The sequence below is a fragment of the Octopus bimaculoides genome, chromosome 25 (genome assembly GCF_046866305.1).
Source record: "Octopus bimaculoides isolate indiv1 chromosome 25, ASM4686630v1, whole genome shotgun sequence".
NCBI lineage: Eukaryota > Metazoa > Mollusca > Cephalopoda > Octopoda > Octopodidae > Octopus > Octopus bimaculoides.
Genome location: NC_142952.1, coordinates 14647631 through 14661054, shown reverse-complemented (window position 1 = coordinate 14661054; position 13424 = coordinate 14647631). Strand labels below are relative to the sequence as shown.

At 35.6% G+C, this 13424-nt stretch overlaps 1 protein-coding gene across 3 annotated transcripts in view; it reads left to right on the top strand.

Moving 5' to 3' along the window:
* The window catches only part of LOC106870177 (oxygen-dependent coproporphyrinogen-III oxidase), a 326333-nt gene that overhangs the window by 159526 nt on the left and 153383 nt on the right, over window positions 1-13424 (top strand). The window lies entirely within an intron of this gene.

Here is a 13424-nt window from a genome sequence, read left to right as displayed (position 1 = left end):
AGCACAAACTTCATAATCATACAGATTTAATGCAAGGACTATATTACCAATGAAGAGGTTCTGCTCCAGGCTGGACTGCCCGTATGTATGCCTCAAATGTGTCTCTCCCATCAACTCCTTTTTGAAGAGTTGACCTCTGGTACCAGACAATGCTGAGCCCCCGATTACTGTTTCCAAACTCAGCTCAAGATCACTCTCCTCTGATGTGCCATTCACCTAAATATCAATCACTATTGACCAAAGTTGGCATGACATCATCAAGGAGAAAAGGATCCTTCCTGTGTCATAGGCTTATAAAGCTGCTTTCCTGGATTCTGTGGTGTGTATATTCCCCTGTTGGATGGGACACCGATCCATTGTAGGATTATTTTTTCCAACTGAAGTGGACTGAAGTAGTGTGAAATGAAGTGTTTTGCTTGAGAACACAATACATCACCCAATCCAGGAATTGAAACCACAATCTTACAATTATGCGTACAACACTATAGCCACTGAGCCACATGCCTCCATAATGTTCCGAATGAGGAGAAGAGATTTAATGTATTGGTAAGTTCTCTGTGAACCAACGTATAACTGTGCTTCAGCTCTTATCAGAACATTTTCACTTAAGTTATTGTTAATATCATTGGAAAATGTATTAATGCCATGGCTTCTCATTCCTCCTAACCTATATTCGTGCATTTGATGTATTGTTATATCCAAAACTAATACACTTTTTCTCACTCTTTTCCTCTCCCTCAAACACACGTTCACATTCATGAATACATATACACACAGGCACATGCACACACACATATATATATATATATATCTATGTACCCCCTGGAGAAATCAAATACAGCTATATTCCAAACCTACATCCATTCTGGCAACTTGAAATAATCAATTTTGCTGATACATTCCATTCTGTGAAGTTCCGTAGCCTTTTCTGAGAGTGCATTGTTGCAAATTTTAGCCACCTTAGAATTACCATTTCTTATCAACAACACTACTTCAGTTTTATTTATTTATTCATTTTTATTTGTTTCAAGTCTTGTCTTGAGTAGAAAAAAGTGATAAAAGAAATAAGGAATGGCTCTTTAATTTGGTTGTCATAAATTTAGTCTTATTTCTCCCTGGTACTTCAGTGAAGCATCTTGTTTTGCTCTTGTTATATTAGTTTTGTTTCATGAGGAAACTATTTTGTCACCTGTGGAATTTTCTACTGGAGAATAAGTCTAAATGTTTCACATATATGTTGGTAAGTGTTCTGTGTTGGTTGATGTTCATCTGAGTGATTATCTTGCATGGTTGTGTAATATGAAACTTGCTTCCCAAACATGTTTCCATGGGTTCCATCCCACTACATGAAGTTTTGGGAAAATATCTTCCACTACAACCTTGGGCCTACCAAAGCCTTGTGAGTAAGTTTGATAGGTGGAAACTGAAAGAAGTATATATCTGTACACATTTTTTTCTTCATTCTCTCTTCATTTTTTTTCCTCTCAATCCTTTCTGTCAAAGAGCATAGGTTTGAAACATCAAAGACTTTTCCATTCTTCTTTAGCATTAAACTAATACACCTGCTTATTGTTCCCTCACCTGTCTTTGGTTTTTGTTTTCATAAATTTGAAATTTGAACTATATATATATATATATATATATATATATATATATATATATATATAAAGATAGATAGATGTAGATATATAGATACATATATATATATATATATATATATATATATATATATATAAAGATAGATAGATGTAGATATATAGATACATATATATATATATATATATATATATATATATATAAAGATAGATAGATGTAGATATATAGATACATATATATATATATATATATGTATGTATATATATATATATATATATGTATGTATATATATATATATGTGTTGCCAGTACCGCCTGACTGGCTCCTGTAGGATTTTCGAGCGAGATCGTTGCCAGTGCCCCTGGACTGGCTTGTGCGGGTGGCACATAAAAGACACCATTTCGAGCGTGGCCGTTTTCGTGCGGGTGACACGTAAAAGCACCCACTACACTCTCTGAGTGGTTGGCGTTAGGAAGGGCATCCAGCTGTAGAAACTCTGCCAAATCAGACTGGAGCCTGGTGTTGCCATCCGGTTTCACCAGTCCTCAGTCAAATCGTCCAACCCATGCTAGCATGGAAAGCGGACGTTAAACGATGATGATGATGATGATGATGATGATATACAAATGTTTGTTTCTATGTTCAGTTATGATCCTTTCACAAGGGCTGAAACCTTGCAGGTGAGGGCTAATCAATTACATCAACCCGTGTTCCACTGGTACTTATTTCATTGACCTATTAAAGGATGAAAGGTAAAGTTGACCTCAGCAGAATTTGACCTCAGAACATAAAGACAAACAAAATGCTATAAAGCATTGCCAGCTCACCCACCTTATTGTATGTTCAGTTATAATAGAAAAAAAAAAAAACAATTTTACATTAAGCTGAAGGATTACTTCATACTTCAGTAGAGTACATATTTATTATTCATTGACAAGAGTAGTATTGACAGTGACTTTGAAGTTTTGTTGCTAACTTTTACTTTACTGACAGTGCCCCTGTAACTGTGCCGGTACCACATGAAAGTACTTATGCTGGTGCCATATTAAAAACGCTGGTGCTGGTGTTGCATGAAAAGCACCCAGTACGCTCTGTAGAGTGGTTGGCATCAGGATGGCATCCAGCCATAGAAATCATACCAGAAAAGACAATAGAGCCTGGTGTGGCCCCTGGCCTTACCAGCCTCGGTTAAACCATCCAACCCATGCCAGCATGGAAAGCAAACATTAAATAATGATGATGATGACTGATCTATATATATCTATGTATGTATCTATATATAAAACACATACACAAATACATACATATGCACATATGTACACATAGTGAGGTACACATCTGCAGTCACTCAAAATCCAATAAAAGTGAAATTAAAATGAAAGATAGAAACAACTGGAATATGTTCTCTATTGCCATGCAACTCAGTATTTTCGGACTTCTCTTTTACTTCATTCATTGAGGTTTTGGTGCTCAGGTGTGAAGAATCTTTAATGCCAAACGGCAAATGTTCTTAAACTGCCAACTATTTGGAAATCCAATTAATTTCTTATTACCACAAGTTTCTTCGTTTATTGTTTTTTTACATTTTATTTAGAAAACTGCAAATTTCTTTGTTTTCTAATATTTCATGTATTTCATGGTTCCTTTTGTTTTTTTTTCTTTTTAAAGATTTATATTGTTGGTTTTATCAAATTATTATTATTATTATTATTATTATGATTATTATTATTATCAGGCATGGCTGTGTGGTTAAGAAGCTTGCTTTGTAACTACATGGTTTTAAGTTCAGTCTCACTACTCAGTACCTTCAGCAAATGTTTTCTACTATAGCTCAGAGGCAACCAATGCTGTGTAAGTGAAATTGGTAGAGGGAAATTGTGTGGATGCCTATTGTGTGTGTGTGTGTGTGTGTGTGTGTGTGTGTGTGTTTGTACTCTGGGTTCATATTCTGCTGAAGTCAACTTCACTTTTCACCCTTTTAGGATCAATAAAATAAGAACCAGTGAGGCAATGAGGTTGATTTAATTGACTAGTTCCTTCCCTGCAATTTTCAGATTTTGTGCATATAGGAGAAAGAATTATTGTTTAGATAATTTATGATAATGATGATGAGCCACTCGTCTCAATACTACCCACCCCTCAGTTGAGCTTTCCTGTCTTGAAAGTTTCTTGGTGACCTCATTGTGGTTGGTGTAGTTTTCTGACTTGCTAACTCCTGTGAAACCATTCAGCCCATGTCAGCACTGAAGGAATTCAAATGATGATGATATTATGATACATATATATTCTTATTTTTAAGTTGATCTTCATAGATTTTCTATAGAATTCAGAATATGTAAACAATATGATCATTATGGTTGGATATGGTGCTGATGAAAGAGCAATAACTCTTGAAATATACATATACATTCATCACCTGCTTTGTTGTATCTTCAATCACATTGTTTACATAGATGTATTTGTATACAAAATGTTATAACTTAGAGAGCTAGCTCTGAATTCTATAGAAAACCTATAGAGATAGATTTAGAAATGAGAATATTGCACTGCTAACACAAAAAGTAAGACACAATGTTGACTTTAATATACTAGATAGTATATGGTTGCAAAACAAAATACTGTGCCCTTGCTTGCAACTGATATATATATATATATATATATATATATATATGTAATCTTCAAGTTTAGGGGGATAAAAAAAAAATATTCAAGGGAAATAACTGAACGACTTACCAGTATTATCCGTTTTCTTCTAGCTGTTTATAAATAAATCACACCCTAACCCTAATCCTAACCCTAACCCTAACGTCAATCAAATCACGTGTGTGATTTATTTATAAACAGAGATGTACGGAGAATACTGGTAAGTCATTCAGTTATTTCCCTTGAATATTTTTATTTATTTTTTTTATCCCCCTAAACTTGAAGGTTACCTATATATATATATATATATATATGTATGATGATATATATATTTAAATCATGATTATGTATATGTATACATAGATGTGTGAGTGTGTATATATATATATATATATATATATATATATGAATGGATGAAAAGGCAGTAATAGTGAATTTAGAAAAAGAAACTAAAAGGAAAAAAAGAAAGAAAATTTTTGTAAGAAGGAAAAGAAAATAAATTGGTGAAAAGTCTGTGGAAAACAGTGACAAGTTAGTTTGAATATTTCTTGAAAACTAGATGGATGGCAGCCCATGTTTTGTTTCTTAGTCTACTTAAAACTAGTTAGAATTGTTTAAATTTTACACTTTCAAATGTTTCAACTATTCTTCTTCAAAAACTATTCTCTACAATTTCCTTCGAGTATTTAAAAAACCAAAAAAAACCCACACACACACACACACACACTCGTGCAAACTAATGCCATATTAAATTACCAATTGAGTATTTCTGGTTTTGTCTGTAGACTGGGAATACTAATAGTTGATATTTCCTCGTCACTGAACCTGTTCCTACTTATCTGACAAAATTTCAAAGTTAAAACACTACACTACATCACAATACACGTATGTATATAAATAAGAAAAATTAATTTGGTTCTAAGCTGCTGGATGTAGGATCAACTACAAAAGTAAATCATAAAATAATTATTTGCTCATTTTAAACAATTTCAGTTATTATTATGCTCCAAATTCATTATCATAAACCAATGTAATATTATATTGGTTTATGCAAAAGTAATTTTAAAAGACGTTATGTAAACTGTAAGTCTTCTTTCTGGCATATTGACAGAAGTAGAGCCATGAAGTTGGCTATCCACATATTGGGTTTGAAGATCTAATGCACAGCATCAATTGGAGAATTGTAGAGAAATCTATGCTATGTTTAAATTTGTCTAAAAGATACAATTCATGCAGAGCTGAAAGATTGCACATTCTTTTCAGGTCCAAGAATTTCACCACACTACTTAATTCCAGATCAGAAATTTTCAGCAAATATAAGCATATAGACAAATTTCTTTTGTTGAACTGGTGGTCACCACCCTCTCCAAATTGAGCAGCTGTCTCGCAGACGTTGGACCACTCTCCATTGAATTATCTCATGCCAGCTAGTTTAATTATGATTTCTATGATCAAAGGGGACATAACTCTAACTTTTTTCTTTACCTTTCTTTTTCTGATTTTATTCATTCATGTTTTCTCATCCCACTTTTTACATCAACCTTCTTGTTTTTTTCTTGTGGTTTTTCATGTGCCAGCATCCTGTGTCTCAAATAGAACAAACCATGTGCCCAGAGCCTGGAGATTGCTTGGAGACACAGAGTTCTTTACATTAGGTTGTCAAGAAAGTTCTTGCAGTTTTTAACCTTTAAATTCAGATCCACGTAGCTTGGTGCAGCTCCTGGTCTGGCCAGCTCCTGTCAAACCATCCAACCCATGCCAGCAGGTAAAAATGGATGTTGAATAATGATGTGTGTATATGTATGTCTATGTATATAAGTGTAAATCTTCATCAAGTTATACCCTTTTATGCTATTAAATGGTACAGCTTAGCTATTTCAATAAACAGTGATCAATAAAATTATGTACCAGATTGAAATAATTAATGGTGTCGGTATGATCAACCACAAAGAATAAAATGGTGCTAAAACCCTCGAAGATATTATCCCAGTATGGCCACAGTTCAATATCGGAAACCAGTAAAAGAGTTTTAAGTCGTAGATTTTATTTCCAACTGTCAGAGTTATTACGCTTTATTAGTTTGACACTCTCATCCTATACAATGATGGATTTCTGATACAAAGGGGCTATATAATTTAGTAGTGTATATCACATTGATATTCTATACACTAGACAGATAAATAAATCATTAAAGTCGAAAGTAAAGGTGATGAAAAGATTAGCACATAAATATTATTCATTAATGTGATAAATTAACAGAGATAATCAAAATGGTAATGGTTTCCGGACTAAGTTGTTTTTCCAAAATTTCACTGGCGTGGCTGTATGGTATGAAGCTTGCTTCCCAACTGCATGGTTTTAGGTTCGATTTTCTAATATAGCCTTGGGCTGACCAAAGCCTTGTGAGTGGATTTGGTAAATGCAAACTGAAAGAAACCCATCATATATATACATATATATATATATACACACACACTCATAAGTATCAGACAATGAGAACAAGTGTTCAACGCTGCATTGGTGGATAAATAGTTTTTATTTGCATATTAAGGCTACCATTAGTTTCATGTTAAGGAAGACATCAACAATTATCAAACTTGTTGCATGGAATATCAATGTTTGTCTCAATTTTAATCCAAGATGAACAAAGTTCCATGTGATAGGCTTAATAATTGTTGAGGTTTTCCTTAACATGAAACCAATAGTAGGTCATTATCTTAGGTAAGAGTTGGTTGGTCAACTTCCAATTGATTGTTTGACCAACACGTTAAACAAGTGAACAATTAGTTAGTTGGTTAGACATTTAACTGATTGACTAAGAATAAAGAAGTGATTTTGAACCAGTGTGTATGTTTACTATTATTGGCATTATGACCCTCCCCAAACAAAACAGCATATCGACCATATTTTATACTAATTTTCATGAGCAGCATTCGTATTTTAAGCTAAATTTAATTAGCAGTAACCATATCAAGTTGAATTTGACATTAATCTAAGGTCGATTGGTTTGTCGGATATTGCCCCCCCCCCCACACACACACAAGAAGTCTGCTATTTTCCTCGTCTCTGTTAGACCTGTATCATCTTGTAAGTTGAATATATTTCATTGCCGCGAGGAATGAAAAGGTCTGACGTTTTCGACGCAGCCTCTTCATTAGAGTGGTCGATTAATAACCAGCCGAAGAGGAAAAGAAGTGAATAAGTTAAAAAGGTTGAAACCGAAAACTGGAAAGGAGTTAATCACAATGAGAGACGTAGGGAGAGAAAAGTGTGGGGTATATGAAAGGGCCCTATATTATCATTGTTCTCTACTCTTTTAATATCCTTCTTAGCATCACCGCTTGCCAAATCAGTAGATCATTGGGCTGTCAGCCATAGACTTTATGATTCGTACTCCTCCCATTGTCTGTACTACATTTTTTCCTTCTTTAGGGAAGGCCGGTTCTAGCCATTTTATAATACACAAAGCTGATAATTCACTTTAAGCTTAAATTTATTTATTGCTGCAGAAAAATATCCACAACTTGGTTGCAATTGTGCAGCAAAAGTTTCAATAACTCATGGAATAAATTTAAAGTACGTTTTTAACTGCTATTATTTTTTAATCATGGCCTGCACTGGTGACACATGAAAGGCAATCCATGCCAGTGACACATGAGAGACACCTGTACCAGTGACATGTGAAAGGCACCTATCCCAGTGACATATGAGAGACATGTGCCAGTGACATGAGAGGTACCTGTCCCAGTAACACATGAGAGGTGCTTATGCCAGTGACATGCGAAAGGCATCTGTGCCAGTGATGCATGAGAGGCACCTGTGCCAGTGACACATAAAAGGCATCTATGCCAGTGACACGTGGGGGACCTGTGCCAGTGACACATGAATAACCCTTGTGGAAGTGACACAAGAAAGGCATTGAGGAGTGGCTGTGTGGTAAGTAGCTCGCTTACCAACCACATGGTTCTGGGTTCATTCCCACTGTATGGCATCTTGGGCAAGTGTCTTCTACTATAGCCACAGTCCGACCAAAGCCTTGTGAGTGGATTTGGTAGACGGAAACCAAAAGAAGCCCGTCGTATATATGTATGTGTGTGTATATGTTTGCGTGTCTGTGTTTCTCCCCCCAACATCGCTTGACAGCCGATGGTGGTGTGTTTACGTCCCTGTAACTTAGCGGTTCGGCAAAAGAGACCGATAGCATAAGTACTAAGGCTTACAAAGAATAAGTCCTGGGGTCGATGTGCTCGACTAAAGGCGGTGCTCCAGCATGACCACGGTCAAAGGACTGAAACAAATAAAAGAGAGTAAAAGGGAATAAATATTTTGTGCATTATAGAAATATAAACAGTTTTATTGCTCATAAACTTTAACAACAAAATCTTATATGGACCCTGATTGAAAAACACTGATTTAAAGGATAAGGAACAAAACAAGATGTTTCCCTTCAAGCAGGTGACTGGTCAAAATTAACTCTAAAATAAAAAGAAAAAAGAAAAAAGCAAACATACATACATACATGTTTGTATCTATGTATGTTCTATTTTATTTATGCTTCCAAGACATACTGTTAATAAATAAGCTAGACAACTCTGTAATTAATTCTTTGTTCTTCATGACATATTTCCAATAAAACAGGCTTCGACACAATATTTTTAGCTCAACGCCAATTTTGGTCCATCATTTCTTTCCTCTTTTTACTTTCTTCTCTTCTGTTTCTTTCATTTCCTTCAACTCTTTGTTTTTTTTTTTTTCTTTCTGTCTTCTCTTTCTCTCTTCTTACCCCCCCCCCGTCTCTCTCTTCTTTTTACTTCATTTATTTTTCTCCCTTATATTAACTGCCTCTTGGGGCCTCCACATGTGTATATGTATGTGTGTGTGTGTGTGTATATATATATATGAGTGTGTGTGTGTGTGTAAGTATATATGTATGTGTGTGTGTGTGTGTGTGTAAGTATATATATGTGTGTGTGTGTGTGTGTGTGTAAGTATATATGTGTGTGTGTGTGTAAGTATATATGTGTGTGTGTGTGTGTAAGTATATATGTATGTGTGTGTGTAAGTATACATGTAAGCATGTGTGTATGCATGTAAGTATATATGTAAGTATGTGTGTATGCATGTAAGTATAAATGTATATTTATGTATGTATGTATGTGTATGTTTATGTATGTATACATGTATTTGTATGTATGTATAAGATGGTACTATTTAGATGAAATCACTGGATCTATTGATGATAAAATCATTGACTCCTTTTACATTTTGGATATTTATTAGGTTACTTGCTGCTCAGTAACTTGTTGTTTTTTTTTGTTGTTGTTGTTGTTTTCTTTTTTTTAAACATTTCTGGCAGAGTAGTGATAGAATTTTGGCCAGCTTCACCGAAAACATTACTTCAAAAGGCTATCAAAGATTATGATAATGACAATAGCAACAACAACGATGGTGATGGTAATGATGATGACTGTGTCTTATATAGGTGCAAGATCATAAATTTAGGGAGATAATATGAATCCCTAGTACTTGACTGAAGTTGACTATAGCAGGAATTGAACTTATAACATTAATTGTTGTAACTAGATGTGCCAGGAATTCTGTCCACTGCTCTGACAATTTTGTTGATTCACTACTCTGATGAAGACAATGGTGGTTACAACAGTGTTTTTTTTTTAACATAGACATGAAGCCCCAAATTGTGGAGGTCAATGTAGATAGAATTTTAGTCCAGGAAATTGATTTTGTTGATCAGAGACTGACAGAATAAATACCAGGCTTTAAAAAAAGAAAAAGGTACTGGGGTCAATTCATTCCACCAAATCCACCCACAAAGCTTTGGTCAGTCCAAGGCTATTGTAGAAGACATTTGCCCAAGGTATCACAGTGTGAACTGAACCTGGAATCATGTAAATATGAAGCAGACTTCTTACCACACAGCAACATAAACACACACACACACACACACACATACACATATATATACATATATACGACAGGCTTCTTTCGGTTTCCGTCTACCAAATCCACTCACAAGGCTTTGGTCAGCCCGAGGCTATAGTAGAAGACACTTGCCCAAGGTGCCACACAGTGGGACGGAACCCGTGGTTGGTAAGCAAGCTACTTACCACGCAGCCACTCCTGTGCCTATGCAAAAGTATTTTTTAAAGTGGAAACATAAAACTTATTTATGTAGTCCCTATCTCAGGTTAAACACTCCACCCCCACCCCCACCTCCGCCACTCCTAACTGATTCATATGATTTCAAGAAACAAACTTAATCATGAAATAGAACAGGCATGGCTGTTTGGTAAGAAGTTTGCTTCCTACCACATGGTTCTTGGTTCAATCCCACAGTGTGGCACCTTGAGCAACCATCTTCTACTGTAGCTTTGGGCCAACCAAAGCCTTGTTAGTGGATTTTGTAGATAGAAACTGAAAGAAGCCCATCAAATATACATATGTCTATGTTTGTGTCTCTGCCTGTCCCCTACTACTACTTGACAACTAGTGTTAGTGTTTTTCCATCCCCCGTAACTTAGTGGTTCAGCCAAAGGGACCAATAGAATAAATAACCAAGCTTAAAAGAGAAACACTGAGGTTGATTCTTTCGACTAAAACACTTCAAGGCAGTTTCCCAACATGTCCACAATTTAATGACTGAAAATATATATATTTTTTGTTTTCTTAAAAATTGTATGACCACTTTAAAATCTGGATGCTTTCCAAGAATTTCATAGTTAAATGTATATTTTTGTACAATAATTTCAAAAACACGACTAAGAATGTGAACTAAAGAAAGAAATTTTGAATTAAAAGGTGGAAGAAATTATTTTCTATGATGATTACAAGCAATAAGCAAAAGAAAATATGTAAACACTTTCATTTCTTTTGTTTCTTTTTCTCTTTCTTTTCTGTCTAAACTTTCCGTTAAAATCATATCTTAATGGTGAAAACCTGCTCAATTCTTATTGCTGCTATAAATTGAACTGACAACCAAAACGATTCCATAGCATTCTATGAAAACATACTTATGGCCTTTCAAAGTATCAATACATCGTGTGCTGCCTTAATGTTTTGAAGTAAAACCAATGGCAATACTACTACTACTACTACTACTACTAATAATAATAATAATAATAATAATAATGGTTCAATAATAATGGTAATAAAATTAGTAACAGCAACTGCTAATAAAAAAATATTTAGGAAACTTTTGCTTTTGTGAATTTTGGCAAATGCCACCATTAAAAATAGTAGATCATCGATATTTGGCTAGTTAAAACTTTAATGGGTTATAACAAAGAAAAACCAGGTTGGTTTACAGATATTTTAAACTGCTGGCATTAACCATAAAACTGAGCGGATTGTTTTCTATTTGGGTCCATAAAATTCTGATACACTATGACAACATTTAATGTTGTAAACACCGTGTTGTCTCTGAGGTCACCAGAGGTTAGAAGGTGTCAGAGATCAACAGGTTACCTAAATTAGCTTACTTTCACTATTACATCATCATTGACTTTGTAGTCTTCTTACCTGGCTGACTTTCTCTGCCTCTTATTTTGTTCTGACCAGCTTCCCCCCTGGGGGTGGGGAAGCTTCTTAGATATTCTAAGCTGTAACCCATGCAACTGTGAGCTCAGTGACCCTTAACGTGGCCCTCAGTTGTCCCTAATGGTCACACAGACACCTAAAACATAGGGCCTGAAGGCTCCTAGAGCAGCCTTTTGCATAGAAAGTTATGGGCTGTGACTGTTAGAAAGAAGGTGGAAGAATTGTCATTATCTTCTACTTGCTTCAGTCATTGGATTGCAGCCATGCTGAAGCACCACTTTGAAAGGTTTTCAGTTGAACAAATCGACCATTGTACTTACTTTGTAAAGTCTCATACTTATTCTATTGGCTAATTTTTCCACACCACTCAGTTTCAGGGACATAAACAAACCAACAGTGGTTATCATGTGGTGGTGTGGTGGTGACAGACAAGCACAGATATAATGACATTTGCATATACACCACATACATACACAACCACACACACACACAAATATATATATATATATATATATCTATAAATGTGACAAACTTCTTTCAGATTCCATCTACCAAATCCACTGACAAGGCTTTGTTTGGCCCAGAGCTATTGCAGAAGACACCTGCCCAAGGGGATATGCAGTGGGGCTGAACCTGGAACCATGTGGCTGACAAGCAAACGTCCTACCACACAACCACACATGATCAGTGAGACTGTTTTCTATCTGTAGCTAGTTCAGTGACAACACTTATAGTACTTTCTTCTTGGGTAATAAGTTGTTTTTGCTGCCATTTAACCCCAGGTCAGCATGTGGATCCATGTCAGAAGACCACTCCACCTATGACCTTAGCATCTTTTTTTCTAAAATAGTCTTCTTAGACAACACTGCCTCATATGTCTTTTTGTAAGACCTGCCATTCTTTGACAGAGGTTTATCTGCTATTTTTAACAGATCCAGTAAGTCGGTGACCACCACCTATTGGATGTGCCATTTCTACTAGATCCAGTTGGTAGTGATCAATAAGGTGATAGAGCAGCAGGTAGGGGGTGCCAGTAAAAGACCTGACGGTATAAAAATTTTCCCGTTCTATGGCAGTAGGATCCTCATCTGAGATGCCACATGCTGTGACACCTTTTCCAGTGGCAACTCGGTGTGTTCAGCTACTTGTCTCAAATGTCGTTTCAATTTTGTTTCTCAAAATTTCATCTACACCAGTATGGTTCTTTACTCATTGTTTGTTCTCTTCTTTTGTATCCAACTCTTTCCTACCTTAGTTGTAGCCCTGATAATATTGTTGGTTTCAGTTATATTTCTTGTCTGAAATAGTCCAAGAACAGAATCTATTTTTCAGTTACTGCTTGTAGCTTGCACCTGTCAACATACCTCAGACTGGACAGTGTTTGATCCTACTCTTCTCTAATATGTCAGCACATCATCTCTATGTTTTGTTGATCATCATCACATGCTTGTAGAATAGCTCTTTCCATTACTTCTCCTTCATCATTCTGAGACTTGCACACATAGCAGGCTTACTACATGCAGCCTACAGTACCATACTGTCTGTTCTTTTCAGCTTATACTTTCCTCATTATTCTAGACATGCCAAGGAGGCAAACCTTTTGTAACAGCTCTACTGGGAACTCTATTCTG